Source organism: Heptranchias perlo, unplaced genomic scaffold, assembly GCF_035084215.1.
Source record: "Heptranchias perlo isolate sHepPer1 unplaced genomic scaffold, sHepPer1.hap1 HAP1_SCAFFOLD_63, whole genome shotgun sequence".
NCBI lineage: Eukaryota > Metazoa > Chordata > Chondrichthyes > Hexanchiformes > Hexanchidae > Heptranchias > Heptranchias perlo.
The window spans coordinates 1,762,460-1,777,420 of record NW_027139655.1 but is presented as its reverse complement, the minus strand read 5'-3'; the positions used below and the strand labels follow the sequence as shown (position 1 = coordinate 1,777,420).

Sequence of the window (14,961 nt, the reverse complement as noted above, 5' to 3'; positions counted from 1 at the left end):
TCCTGGTCAATATTTATCCCTCAACCAACATCACTAAAACCGATTTTCTGGTCATTCATCTCATTGCAGTATTTGGGATCTTGCTGTGTACAAATTGGCTGCAGCATTTCCAACATTACCACAATGACTACACTTCAAAATCAGAGAATCATACATTTGTTACAGCACAGGAGGAGGCTATTCGGCCTATCGATCCCGTGCCGGCTCTTTGTAAGAGCAATCCGTTAGAACCAATCTCCCGCTCTACCCTGTAGCCCTGCAACGTTTTTCACTTGAAGCATTTATCCAATTCCTTTTTGAAGGCCATGATTGAATCTGCTTCCACCACCCTTTCAGGCAGCGCATTCCAGATCATAACAATTCGCTGCATTAAAATGATTTTTCCTCATGTCGCCTTTTGTTATTTTGCTAATCACCTGAAATGATTTTGAACGCTTCTATCAAATCACCTCTTAACCTTCTCTGCTCGAAGGAGAACAATCTCAGCTTCTTCAGACTCTCCACGTAACTGAAGTCCCTCATCCCTGGGAACATTCCAGTAAATCTTGTCGGCACCCTCTCTATCTTCTTCACTTCCTTCCTAAAGTGTGATGCCCAGAATTGGACACAATACTCAAACTGTGGTCGAACCAGCGTTTTATAAAGGTTCCACATAACTTCCTTGCTTTTGTACTCCATGTCTGCATTTATAAAGCCCTAGACGCCACATGTTTTTTTAACCGATTTCTCAAACTATCCTGCCACCTTCAAAGATTTGTGCACATATACCCCCAGGTCTCTGTGTTCCTGCATCCCCTTTAGAATTGTACCATTTAGTTTATATTGCTTCTCCTCTTCCTGCCAAAATGTATCACTTCGCACATCTCTGCGTTAATTTCATCTGTCATGTGTCCGCTCATTCTACCAGCCTACCTATCTCATCTTGAAATCTATCACTATCCTCCTCACTGTTCACTACACTTCCAATTTTTGAGCCATCTGCAAATTTTGAAATTGTGCCCTGTGCACCCAATTCCAAGTCGTTAACATATATCAAGAAAAGCAGTGGTCCCAGCACCGGCCCCTGGGGAACACTTCCTCCAGTCAGAAACACAATCGTTCACGACGACTCTCTGTTTACTGTCACTTAGCCAATTTCGTATCCATGCTCCCACTGCCCCTTTTATTCCATGGGCTTCAATTCTGCTGACAAGCCTATTATGCGGTAATTCATCAAACAACTTTTAAAAGTCCATATACACATCAAATGCAATCCCCTCATCAACCTTCTGTTACCTCATCAAAAAACTCAGTCAAGTTAGTTAAACACGATTTGCTTTAAACAAATTCGTGCTGGCTTTCCTTTATTAATCCACACTTGTCCAAGTGACAATTAATTTTGTCCCATATTATCGTTTCTAAAAGCTTCCCCACCACCGAGGTTAAACGACTGGCCAATAGTTGCCGGGTTTATCCTTACACCCTTTTTTGAACAAGGGTGTAACATTTGCAATTCTCCGGTCCTCGGGCACCACCCCCATATTTAAGGATGATTGGAAGATTATGGCCAGAACCTCTGCAATTTCCACCCTTACTTCCCTCAGCAATCTTGGATGCATCCCAGCCGGACCGGGTGACTTATTTATTTAAGTACAGCCAGCCTTTCTAGTAGTTCCTCTATCAATTTTTAGTCTGTCCCATATCTCAACGACCTCCTTTTTGTCTGTGAGTTTTCTTCTTCCTTGGTAACGACAGATGCAAAGTACTCATTTAATACCTCAGCTAGGACGCGGGGACTTGACCTAACATTCAGAGCCAGGACGTGCAGGAGTGAAGTTAGCAAATGCTTCGACGCACAAAGTGTGGGAAACGTTTGGAACGGTCTTCTGCAAAACGGCAGTTGATGTTAGCTCAATCAAGAATTCTAAATCAGAGATTGATAGATTTCTGTGAACCAATGGTATTACGGGATATGGGGTTAAGGCGGGTATATGAAGTTAGGTCACAGGCCCACACTGATCTGATCGAATGATGGAATAGGCTCGAGGGGCAAAATGCCACCGCCACTTGCTGCCTCCTGATATGTGCCAGCTTCTCCTGCAAGAAAGCGGGATGTGTGTCTGGTGATGTTCCTATGATGGTGAATAGCTGCCAGTGTGTGTGGCCTGTGAGTTGTGGCTGAGCAGCTTGCAATGTTGGTAATGTGTTAGGGCGAGAGGGTTGAGTACTGATGGAAAGAGTGTGTTGGTATATGGGTGATGGGGTGTGTCGTGCGTGGAGCAATCGGTGCGGCTAGTGGTGTAGTTGGTAGGAGGCGCCACTTGAAAGTTGACCTCGCTCATCTTGACCACTCATGTCAAAGCATTGAACTTCTTCCTGTACTGCATCCGTGTTCATGATACTGTGCACCTGGCATTGTCCTCGTCCCCTACTGCCTCCCACTACCTTTTGGGTGTATGTCTGGAGGACCTCTTGCCTACCGTGGATATAGGATGTCCCTCCTTCAGTCCACCTCTTGCACCAAGAGATTCAGCAGAGAACCTTGGTGCACGTGTTCTCAGACCGGCAGATTGGTGAGTTCTGGCATGCAGATTGGAGGATGTGGGATTGAGTGGTGTGCAACCTTTATTCGATATTTTAAATTAACTCATCAGTATGTCAAAATAGGGATGGGACCTGCATCCGTGGTATATGTGTGCGATGTCTCATCTCCGTTCAGACTCCTTGCAGACAGCAGGCTGTTATATTCAGCAAATAACAGGTACCAGCTACCTTTAATAGATTTCTAACAGACAGCCTGCCTTTAAGAGATTGGAGCTTCCCCCTGCTGGTGGAAAGTGCGAATTTCATGCAATCCTCGTTCAACGCTGATTTCCAACGCAGATTGCAGGTGAGTCCTCAGGCCTGACGAAAATCTCGTCCTGCCTGCGCAGGGACCATTGGGCACGGGGTAATAGCGGATCGTGCTCCTCCCGCCCAAAAATAGGCCCTATCCAAATTTCCTCCTCAGTGTCCAGGTAACATTCTCGTAAATCTGCGCTGCACTCCCAAGACCAATATGTCCTTCCGAAGGTGTGGTACCCACAACTGAACACTGTACTCTCAGTGTGTTCTAACCAGGGCTTTGTATAGTTGTAGCATAACTTCTACCCCATTTTATTCTGGTCTTCCAGATATAAAGGCCAGCATTCATGAGACTTTTATGCTTATTTTCTGTACCTGTCCATGACATTTTAATGATCTATATACATGGACCTCTAAGTCTCTTGTGATTTTGTGATTTCCGTTCCCACTGCTGTTTCTCTGCACCAGTTACAAAGTACAGTCCTGGTCCCACTGCTGCTGAGACCCTGTGCTTCTGCCATCTCAAGCCTTCATTTCTCCAACACTCTCATCGCCTCACATATTTAAATTAGCCGAGCCAGGAAATACCACCTGGAATCACAGAGCCTTTCCCTGAGATCTCACGGTGTCACCCGTCCAGTAAAAGGGGCCTCACCCTGTGATCTCACCGTGTGACCCGTCCAGTTAAAGGGGCCTCACCCTGTGATCTTACGGTGTGATCCGTCCAGTTAAAGGGACTTCACCCTGTGATCTCACGGTGAGACCCGTCCAGTTAACGCGGCCTCACCCTGAGGTCTCACGGTTTGACCCGTCCAGTTAAAGCAGTCTCACCGTGTGATCTCACGGTGTGACCCGTCCAGTTAAAGGGGTCTCACCCTGAGATCTCACGGTTTGACCCGTCCAGTTAAAGGTGTCTCACCCTGAGATCTTATGGTGTGACCCGTCCAGTTAAAAGGGTCTCACCCTGAGATCTCACGGTTTGACCCATCCAGTTCAAGTTATCTCACCGTGAGCTCTCACGGTGTGACCTGTCCAGTTAAAGCGGCCTCACCCTGAGATCTCACGTTGTGACCCATCCAGTTAAAGAGCCTCAGCCTCTGATCTCACGGTTTGACCCGTCCAGTTCAAGGGGTAAGAGAGAGACAGAGGAAATTGTCCCAGTTCCATTAAAGCGTGCAGGATCTGCTCCAGCTGCAGTCGATGGGGATCGATGTCGGGGAGGAACTCAGGGAGTTGAAGGGCCAGCAAGTCTCACTCTTCACCTCCGAGGCCTCGAAGATCACCTTTCGGTCCAGAGTCCGCTCCGTGCAGCAGGGCGAGAAGTGCTCGCGTTTATTCTTCCAGAAGCTGCACAGAGGGACCTCTGGTGATCAGCAGCCTGAAGGAGGAAGAGGGCTCGATGATGTCTTCACAGACCGACATACTGAGGATCAGTAAATCCTTTTAGCCGGACTGTATGACGCAAAGCTCAGAGACAGCACGGCCTCCCAACCCTTCCTGTCCTCTATTACGGAGGTCGAAGAGGACAGCGATTGACAGAGCCTGGATCGCCCACTGACCTTGGACAAGCTGACAAAGGCCGTCCGGTCCTTCGAGAACAGTAGAAATCCGGGGAATTATGTTTCACCGGTTGAGTTGTACTCGGCTCTGTGGGACTGGATAGGCCCAGGCCTACTGGATGTGTAGGGGAGTTTGCTTCTGGCAGGCAGCATTTCATAGTCCATGAGGAAAGGTATCATCACCCTCATCTACAAGCAGAAGGGGGAGAGGGAAGAAATAAGAAATTGGCGACCCATTTCCTTGCTAAATGCCGAATGCAAGATTCTGTCCAAGGTCATCGCCAACAGGCTCAAGTCTGCTGTGGAGCGGGTGATCCACCCGGATCAGACCTGCACTGTACCCGGCAGGAAGAGTTCAGATAGCCTTGAGCTGCCCAGGTATAGGATCGCCTACGTGCAAGAAAGGCGGTGAACATCTGCCTCATCAGCCTGTACACGGAGAAGGCCTTTGACAGGATATTCCACACGTACATGATGGACGTGGTCTTCAAAACAGGGCTTGGGGAGGGAATCCGCGATTGGATCCGACTGCTTCTACGCGGACATCCATAGAGCATTCTCAATCAATGGGCGGGAGTCAGAGAGTTTTTCAATCAGCTCTTGGGTCAGGCCGGGCTGTCGACTCTCCGTGGTCTTGTTCATTTACCCCGTCCATCAGGAAGGACACAGGTATCAGGGGTTGACGATCCTCTGCAGTGCAGATTCTCGGGATTGGGCCACCCTGTACATGGATGACGTCACCGTCTTTTGCTGCAATCAGCAGTCGGTCCACAGACTGATGTGCATCTGCGAACGTTTCGAGCTGGCCTCGAGGGGGCCACAGTGAACCGCAGTAAGAGTGAGGACATATTCTATGGCAGGTGGGAGACCCGATCCTTTGTCCCTTTAACCGTCAGGTCCGGCGACCTGATGATGTTGGGGATCGGGTTCGGGGTCCCCAAGCCTCCACCAAGAAATGGGAGGAGCGGGTCGCCATAGCCAAACAGAAGCTTGGTATGTTGGGGGAACGCTCTCTCACCATAACCAACAGGCACCTGATGATGAAGTGTGAAGTACTCGCGGTGTTGCTCTACGTGGCCCAGGTCTGGCCCATTCCCCACAGTTCCTTCGCAACAGTCACCCGAGCTATCTTCCACTTCGTCTGGAGGTCCAAGGTAGAACGTGTCCACAGGGACACCATGTACAAGTCCCCAGGCAAAGGGGGCAGAAGCGTCCCCAATGCTGCCCTGATCCTGATGGCCACCTTTGCATTTGGCGGCCTCAGGATGTGTGTAGAGACCCGGTACAAAAACACCAAATGTCTCAACGTGCTGAGTTTCTACCTGTCCAATACACTGAGAAAACTGGGTCTGGTCATGGTGGCCGAACAGACGCAGGACGTCCCGTCCAGCTGGATCGTCCCCCACCACTGTCCCAGGTGGAGAAGTTACTGAGGAAGAACCACTTCGACCACAAGGCCGTCAGACAGTGGAGCGTTCTGGGGGTCCTGCAGGAAAAGGAGAGGGTGGATCTGATCGGTCAGTTCCCATCTGGCAGAACGTCTCGTCGCCAGAACTGACCAACAGGCACCAGGATGTGGGCTGGATGGTGGTGAGAAGGGCCCTTCCCCTGCAGTCCTTCCAACATGTACGGTACCTCAGCACCACCTCAAGCTGCCTTCAAGGCTGCAACGGGACTGAGACCGTTGTCCGTCTCCTGGTGGACTGGACCTTTATGCAGAAAATTTGGAGAGAGATGCGTTGGTGTGTGTCCCGGCTGATCCCCAACACCTCGGTAACACAGGACGCTGTGCTCTATGGACTGTTCTCTGGGAGGCACACCGAGACAGATGTCAGCTGCTGCTGGAAGAACATCAACTCGGTGAAGGAGGCCCTTTGGTCCGCCCGAAACCTGCTGGTCTTCCAGCTGAAGGAGCTGTCCACGACTGAGTGTTGCCGACTGGCACACTCCAAGTTCCAGGAGAACGTGCTGCGGGACGCACTGAGGCGCGTTGTGGCCTACGAAAGGGCCCTATGGGGAAAGAGCACCGTGTAAAGCCATCCCACCTTTATTTATACAGAATGTATTCTAAGACATGTACTGTGTATTGTATTGAAATAATGGGATCATCGTGTGTGCGATATGTTTTGTATTGTTTTGAATTGAAATTGCGAACTTCAACCCTGAACTGTATGTATCATTAAATTTATGAAATAAAGTATATTTCGAATATTTTAAAAAACATTGCTGCTCAACGGCACTCCTTTGAGCAGCGAGAGACCTGTCCAAAAGACTGACAGAAGTCTTTTTTGCCTGAAAGTGAGTGCGGTTTGACGTGTTGTTGCTCAAAGGCACTCCCTGCTGGTGAGCAGAGGCAAATGCTCGAGTAAAACAGCTTTCAGGTTTGAGAAAGGAAAAGCGCCAACATTTTAAGCAGGAAGCAGTCTGTAAAGTTAAGAGAGCGGCCTTGAGCTCAATACCGCTTACTCCGAATGCACGTTCACTATTTTGAGCCAGAATTAAACCAACGATTTAAGAGTGATTTTGCTTTTAAGTTTTAATCTCCACAAGTTTTCCACACTACCAGCAGAGCTATCGAAGGGAAGCAGCAAAGGTCCCTCTCTTTGGTGATTGTTCACCGTGTGCCTTTTGACACTCCCGGGTTCGTGAAGTCGTGTGGGCATGACCGAGACTGACTCGGTACCTGCTCATACCGCAGCGCTGTGAGCTTGTGAGCTCCGACTGACTCGACACACCGTTGGCCAGTCGAGCAATGGGGAACGTGTCTGGCCAAAATTCAGAAGGTTGTTGGTTCGATTTCCAACTGGATGGAGAGTTTTTGCAAACTGCCGATTAGTTTATGATTTTACACCTTGCAAACTGTCCTACTTGGTACTGCTGCCTGGGCATTTCTGCATCAAGTGCCTTCTTAGCGCAGTCGGCAGCGCGTCAGTCTCATAATCTGAAGGTCCTGAGTTCAATCCTCAGAGAAGGCATTATTGTGCTTTTTTTTTCCATCTTTGCTCCAGACCAAAATCAAGAATTTTTGCTTCCTGCAGCACACAAAAAGATTAGCTGCCCCTTGACCTCTCTGTACAGTAGCACGCAGTGAAGCTTAAGAAGTACACGGACCATGGACTCGTTGAAAACTGACGCCACTTTTGTTTCTGGACAATTGACCCAAGTCAAAAGGTGAGTGGAGAATTCAATAATCTATCCTGCTGTCTCTCACATGCTCAACGAGCACTCGACTTGAATCATAGAAAGATTACAGCACGATGGCCGAATGATCTCCTCTTGTGGACAAACATAATACGATGATACTCAGTGTCGTCAGACGGAAAAGCAACATTCCAAATAAGAGCAGAGAGAGGAAAGCAGTCTAACAGGATAACAGCACGGTGAGATATTGTATTTGAGAAGGATGAGGAGGGATTGTTTATCATGGTGGTAGTCACATAGGGTATCATTTGTGAGTTGATAAGGACCATTTCGTGCTGCGACAGTGGCGGAAACCCAATTGGAGAAATTCAGCCCGGGCGCGGCCCCATCGTGCCCGGTGAGACGGAGGGAGGGGGCGGGGGGAAGTGTCAGAGCTGGGGCTCAATGGTGGAAGCAGCATAAAAGTTTAAAACGGTACTCGCCCAACGTGGGGCTCAAACCCACTACCCTGAGAGTTTTTAAAGAAAAGACGGAGCAGCCACTGTCTGTATCTCTTGCTGCACGTGAAACAACACATTCCAAATACGAGCAGAGAGAGGACACCATTCAGTTGCCCATTGTGTTCAGTAAAATATCATCGGTTTCTGTAGTGTAGCGGTTATCACGTTTGCTTTACACGCAAAAAGTCCCTGGTTTGATCCCGGGCGGAAACGTTATTTTGAAACTTGTTCTCCATGAACATCCAGATCGAATTTCTTCTCGTGTCAAAGAGGGAGACAGTGGCTGCTCCCTTATTCTTTGTAAGCTGTATCTTTTACTTCATTGAACAGATAAATTTGAGTGAGAGAAAACTGATTCTCAGTGACGCTCATTTCAAGTTTTATTCCCTTTTAATCTGGAAGGATATATGGGCTTTGGACAGAGTGGCTTTTGAAAGGAGTTAGTGGGGTGGGATCGACAAACCTTTTCCACTGGTGGGGGACAAGGGAACCGAACCAACCATCTACCAAGTTCTCCTGAATTGCAAGTTGCAACGGGAAACCGGTCAAAAAAAGCCCTTTCATTGACCATGGAGGTTTCGACAATTTTCTGATAACAAAGAGCTCAATCTATTTCTCTTGTCTATTTCCAGATGTTTCCGGATACTGTCTGCATCTCTGCCCTGTGTTTATCTCACAATGTGTCCACCTGCAGGGTGGTTTTTGAACGAAGACGTGTGTTTTTCTTCTGTTCGTTCCATTAAATAAATGAGATCATCAGGTGCTTCCCTCCCTGACACTGGGGAACCAGAGGCAGACTTCAGAGTAGGGTTCTGTTAATTGTGAAGACGCAAAGAAAACATTAATTGCAGAATTATACAAACCATCTCAAAGGGAAAAAAACTGTGACCCTGACGTGATTTGCACACGCAATCTTCAAATCTGGAGTCAGACGCGCTACCGTTGCGCCACGAGACCTTGCTCCTCCAATGGGCGTTTGTTTCTATCAATGTTTCTCAAGCACCACTTCATAGCTTCCAGATTGGTGGAATGGGTTGGCTTTCAAATCCCCGCCCACCCCCACCGGATGTCAGGCAGCATCAGAAGTTTCCTTCACCTGTCAGCGGCAGCATGGCGCTCGCTTCCATCGCCTGCTGTCAGCGGACTGCAGCAAATCCAATCACATTCATCCTGCACCCAGAATTAACACATCACAGGAAAAGGATGTGGGAAACTGCTCAAGATACATAACAGGAGGGGAAACTTCTGAAAAACACTTAGACTTTCGGTGTTGAGACGTCGATTAGAACTGCAAAAAAGAACGTGTGAAAATATAAACTATGCGTGTGATGTTTATACATGTAGGAAACTGCTCAAAATACATAACAGGATGGGAAGCTTCTGAAAAACACGTGGACTTTCGTTGTTTGGACATTGGTTAGAATTGCAAAAAAAGAACGTGTTAAAATAAAATCTATGGGTGTGATGTTTATATATAAAGTGAATGTTTGTTCGCGGATTTCTCCCATTACTGTCGCAACTATGGGTTGTTAATCCATCAACAATAACTTCCGCTTGATTTTAGCCCGAGTGGTTACAAAATAGCAAGTTTAATAGATTGACTTACAACAGAGTTGCACTACAGCTGTCTTCAACATTACATTCAACAATATTATTATTATTATATAACTGTCTACAGATCACATTAATGACAAGCAATCAACACAACCTGACCTCTCTGCGAATCCAGGTCGATCAGACCTGACCTTTGCGGATTGCCTGTGGCAATGGACTTCTGACTGTCCCCTATTGAGAGCTCCAACATTTGAGAAGGGAACATGCTCTATCTGTATACGATTCGGCTGCATTGTTCTGTACATAATCACCACTGATCTTTACTCATGGTCGTAAACCATCCCACTTTGCTGACTCTCAGAACCCACCAAAGATTGTTTCATGTCTTAGTGTTTATTTCGCCTTTCTCCGTCATCAGGTTTTGGATGCCTTTACTAGGTTAGCACAACCTGGAGTTCAGGTGTCCAGGACACCTAAGTTTCTCTGGACATCAACGTTTAATAGTTTCTAACAATTTCAAAAAGATTCTGTTTTTCTGTTCTTCCTACCAAAGTGAATGACCTCACATTTCCCCACATTATACTCCATCAGCCACCTTCTTGCCCACGCACTGAACCTGTCTATATCCCTTTGCAGACTCTTTGTGTCCTCCTCACATCTTACTTTCCCACCTAGCTTTGTATCATCAGCAAACTTGGATACATTACACTCGATCCCTTCATCAAATCATTAAAATTCTTCGATAGGCATATAAATAGAATTGGAAATAGGATTGAAAGATTATGGCCAGGGCCTTTGCAATTTACACCCTTACTTCCCTCAGCAACCGAGGATGTAACCCATTCGCACCAGGTGACTTATCCACTTTCAGGACAGCCAGCCTTTCTAGTATCTCCTCTTTATCAATTTTCACCCCATCCAGTATCTCAACTACCTCCCCTTTTCCGGTGATTTAAGCAGCGTTTTCTTCCTCGGTAAAGACAGATGCAAAATACTCATTTAGTACCTCAGTCATGCTCTATGCCTTCATGCGGAGTAAGAGGAGTGGTAAGACCAATTTGGGACCAAAAAGGAGATCTACGCATGAAGGCATAGGGCATGGCTGAGGTACTAAATGAGTATTTTGCATCTGTCTTTACCGAGGAAGAAAATGCTGCCTAAATCACAGTAAAAGGGAAGGTAGTTGAGATACTGGATGGGGTGAAAATTGATAAAGAGGAGATACTAGAAAGGCTGGCTGTACTTAAAGTAGATAAGTCACCTGGTCCGAATGGGATGCATCTTCGGTTGCTGAGGGAAGTAAGGGTGTAAATTGCAGAGGTCCTGGCCATAATCTTTCAATCCTCCTTAGATAGAGGGTTTGGTGCCAGAGAACTGGAGAATTGCAGATGTTACACCCTTTTTGAAAAAAGTGTGTAAGGATAAACCCAGCAACTACAGGCCAGTCAGTTGAACCACGGTGGTGGGAAGCTTTTAGAAATGATAATCTGGGACAAAATTAACAGTCATTTGGACAAGTGTGGATTGATAATAGAAAGCCACTGTGGATTTGTTAAAGGCAAATCGTGATTGAGATTTGTGATAAGTTAACAGAGAGGTTTGATGAGGACAATATGGTTAATGTTGTCTAAATGGCCGTTCAAAAGGCGTTTGATAAAGTGCCACAAAATAGGCTTGTCAAAAGGGGCGACAGTGGCTGCTCCCTTATTCTTTAAAAGCCCACAGATAACTTTGAGTGAGCGAAAACTGATCCACAGTGACGCTTATTTCAAGTTTATACCCTTTTAATCTGAAAGGATATATTGGCCTTGGAAGGAGTGCAGCACAGATTCACCAGATTGTTACCAGGATGCAATGCGTTAAATTATGAGAAGATGTTCTTTCAACTAGGCTTAAAATCACACAAGTCACACTGCAAAAGTTTTCATTTTTGATACATACATTAATGACCTGGACTTTGGTACACAGGGAATAATTTCAAAGTTTGCAGATGACACGAAACTCGGGAATGTAGAAAACAATGTGGTGGATAGCATCAGACTTCAGGAGGATATAGACAGCCTGGTGAAATTGACTTTATTAATAGAGGCATAGAGTACAAAAGCAATAAAGTTATGCTAAACGTTTATAAAACACTGGTTCGGCTGTAGCTGGAGCATTGTGTTCAATTCTGGGCACCTCACTTTAGGAAAGATGCCAAGGCCTTGGAGAGGGCACAGAGGAGATTTACTAGAATGGTAACAGAGATGAGGGACATCAGTTTTCTGGCGAGAATGGAGAAGCTGGGGTTATCCCCTGAGAGCAGAGAAGGTTAAGGGAAGATTTGATAGACGTGTTCAAAATTGTGAAATGTTTTGATAGAGCAAATAAGGAGAAACTGTTTCAAGTCTCTGAGATGATTCTTTTAATTACCATTAATAAACCCACAACTTTCTGTTTCGCAATGAACGAAATGCTAACAAGTTTGCCGAGTGACTGTCGAAACTAAGCTAACTTTTCTGACTTCCATCCCTTCTCATTTTACGCACTTTATTTTCGGAGTCTGCTGAGAAGTGTTCAGAGGTTATGAGACCAGGAATCTGGTGCAGTCGTTGTTGAATTTGAAAGGATTGCAGCCCAATTTACACGAGAGAAAGATCGCGCCTGGAAGTTTGTGAGGAGCAAGTTCCAGCAAATTGTTTCTGACCCGGGATTAAACCGGGAGTTGTTCGCCTGTGAGGCCAACATGACAACCATTACACCACGAAAACATCTATTTAGTCAAGCCAAGGTTAGATGATAGTGTTAAGTGAGAAAGTGAACTGCTGACTCCCACTTCTGGGGGATATCCCAAAGCGCTTCATAGAGGTGTCATCAAAAACATAGAATCATAGAATCACAGGAGGCCATTCGGCCCATCGAGTCTGTGCCAGCTCTTTAAAATAAATGGTGCAATTTTAAAGGGGGTGCAGGAACAGAGAGACCTGGGGGTAGACATACACAAATCTTTGAAGGTGGCAGGTCAAGTTGAATAGATTGCAAAAAAAAAAGTGTTCGGAATCTTTGACTTTATTAATAGAGGCATCGAGTACAAAAGCAATGAACTTATGCTAAACCTTGATAAATCACTGGTTAGGCCCCAGCTGGCCACCACACAATTCTGCCCACCACACTTGAGGAAGGATGTCAAGGCCTTGGAGAGGGTGCAGAGGTGATTTACTAGAATGGTGCCAGGGATGAGGGACTTCAGTGAGGTGGAGAGACTGGAGAAGCTGGGGTTGTTCTCCTTTGAGCAGAGACGGTTGAGGGGAGATTTAACAGAGGTGTTTAAAATCATGAACGGTTTTGATAGAATAAATCAGGAGAAACTATTTCCAGTGCCAGAAAGGATGGTAACCAGAGGACACAGATTTAAGGTAATTGGCAACAGAGGTGAGATGAGGAGATTTTTTTTTTACGCAGCGAGTTGACATGATCTGGAATGCGCTGCCTGAAAGGGTGGTGGAAACAGATTCAATAATAACATTCAAAGGGGAACTGGATAAACACTTGAAGGGGAAAATTTTGCAGGGCTATGGGGAAAGGGAAGGGGAGTAGGTCCAATTGGATAGCTCATTCAAAGAGTTGGCACAGGCACGATGGGCCGAATGGCCTCCTTCTGTGATGTTTCCATGCTGTGATTCGATGTTATGGAGGATTTTCTGATGCAGTGGATATTCGGGGCAGAGGACCAAGTGGGGATTGAGCTCGACGGCAAGTGTATACAGTTCGTTCAAAGGACTGAAGCCGATGGTTTCATTCTTCCCGTCGTTTAGCAGCAGGAAATTACTCGGCCATGCAGGCGACTTTTTTTTGTCTTCAATCATGGGATGTGGGTGTCAATGGCAAGATCAGCATTTATTGCCGATAACCTAATTGCTCTTGAGAAGGTGCTGGTGAGCCGCCATCGTGAACTGCACCTTTCGTTGACTGTGTCATTGACATTTTCTGGATAGAGAGAAACTATTTCCGCTGGTTGGGGATTCTAGGACTTGGGGGCACAGTCTAAAAATTAGAGCCAGATCTTTCAGGAGTGAGATTAGAAAACACTTCGACACACAAAGGGTGGAAGAAGTTTGGAACTTTTTTCCCCGAACGGCAATTGATGTTTGCTTAATTGCAATTTTTAAATCTGAGATCGATAGCTTTTTGCCAGCCGAAGGTATTTAGGGATATGGGCCAAAGGCAGGTATATGGAGTGAGATCACAGGTCAACTACGATCTTATCAAATGGCGGAGCGGACTCGAGGGGCTGAATGACCTACTCCTGTTCCTATGGTACATTTCCCCGAGTGTCTGTTCTCTCCATAGTTGTTGCCTTGTGTTTAAAGCATATTTTCGTTTAAAGCTCGTTTTGGGGATGAGCCGGTGGGCTGCAAAACGTGCCGTGCATCGAGACCTTGTTGCTTTTTGCGGGAAGAGCAAATCAACTGGGCCGAAAAATCAACCGCAGCTCCAGCAACAAATAAAATCGGAGTCAAAATAACTCATGTCAGAAGTGGGATTCGAACCCACGCCTCCAAAGGAGACTGCGACCTGAACGCAGCGCCTTAGACCGCTCGGCCATCCTGACTTACAAATAGCTCCTTCACTCGCCACCCTTTCCACATTGAGACCCCCCCGGAGAAAGTTTCACTCACTCCAGTGCTTGGTAAGATAAATGCTGCTGGAAAGGCTCGGTGAGCGGGATGCCACCTCCCCGGGTTTTCCTGAGCCTATTGTACTTTATTCCTATTTAATCACGGGAATATCCGCAATCAGGAGCTAAAAATAATTAAAAGCTGAATCACAGAGAAAGGGAAATCCATGTTACATCTGATAAACTAACCAACAGCGCTCACTGGTGGTCTAGTGGTTAGGATTCGGCGATTTCACCGTCGCGGCCCGGGTTCGATTCCCGGTCAGGGAAGCAACTTTTGAACACTTGTTGTATTCATCGCATGAACTGACTCAAAGTCTGTGGGAAGAAAATAAAACATTCATTGTTTTCATCACCATTAATTAACCGATAACGTTATTTTGCAGAATGAAAGGCGACTGAGGGAAGTTGGAAAACTTTAATAATTTCTTTTGTGCGATGAACTTTTTATCCCTTCTCATTTTACACACTGTATTTTTAAGGGCTCGGTTGAAAATGTTCAATGCTCGTGAGACCACGAATTTGTGTGAAATTTAACAGACCAGCGATTTCACAGAGAAAAAATAAATTTGCCCCAACATAATGTTTCTGCTCGGGATTGAACCAGGGACTTTCCACGTATAAAGCAAACGTGATAACTGCTACACTGCAGAAACCTCTGTTGGGGTTATCAGCCAGAAGTTCGAATGACTGCATTGATTCTCTTTCATAACTATTCAATTGATCG

The 14,961-nt window shown here is 46.3% G+C and overlaps 3 non-coding genes across 3 annotated transcripts; 2 read left to right on the top strand and 1 right to left on the bottom strand.

Moving 5' to 3' along the window:
• The first annotated feature begins 7,284 nt into the window (after nucleotides 1–7,284).
• trnam-cau (transfer RNA methionine (anticodon CAU)) lies at nucleotides 7,285–7,357 on the top strand. The gene has a single exon. It is a non-coding gene; the product is annotated as a tRNA-Met (tRNA).
• Nucleotides 7,358–8,163: 806 nt separating this feature from the next.
• trnav-uac (transfer RNA valine (anticodon UAC)) lies at nucleotides 8,164–8,236 on the top strand. Its single transcript has one exon. It is a non-coding gene; the product is annotated as a tRNA-Val (tRNA).
• Nucleotides 8,237–14,085: 5,849 nt separating this feature from the next.
• Nucleotides 14,086–14,168, bottom strand: trnal-cag (transfer RNA leucine (anticodon CAG)). Its single transcript has one exon. It is a non-coding gene; the product is annotated as a tRNA-Leu (tRNA).
• Between the last annotated feature and the right edge of the window lie 793 nt (nucleotides 14,169–14,961).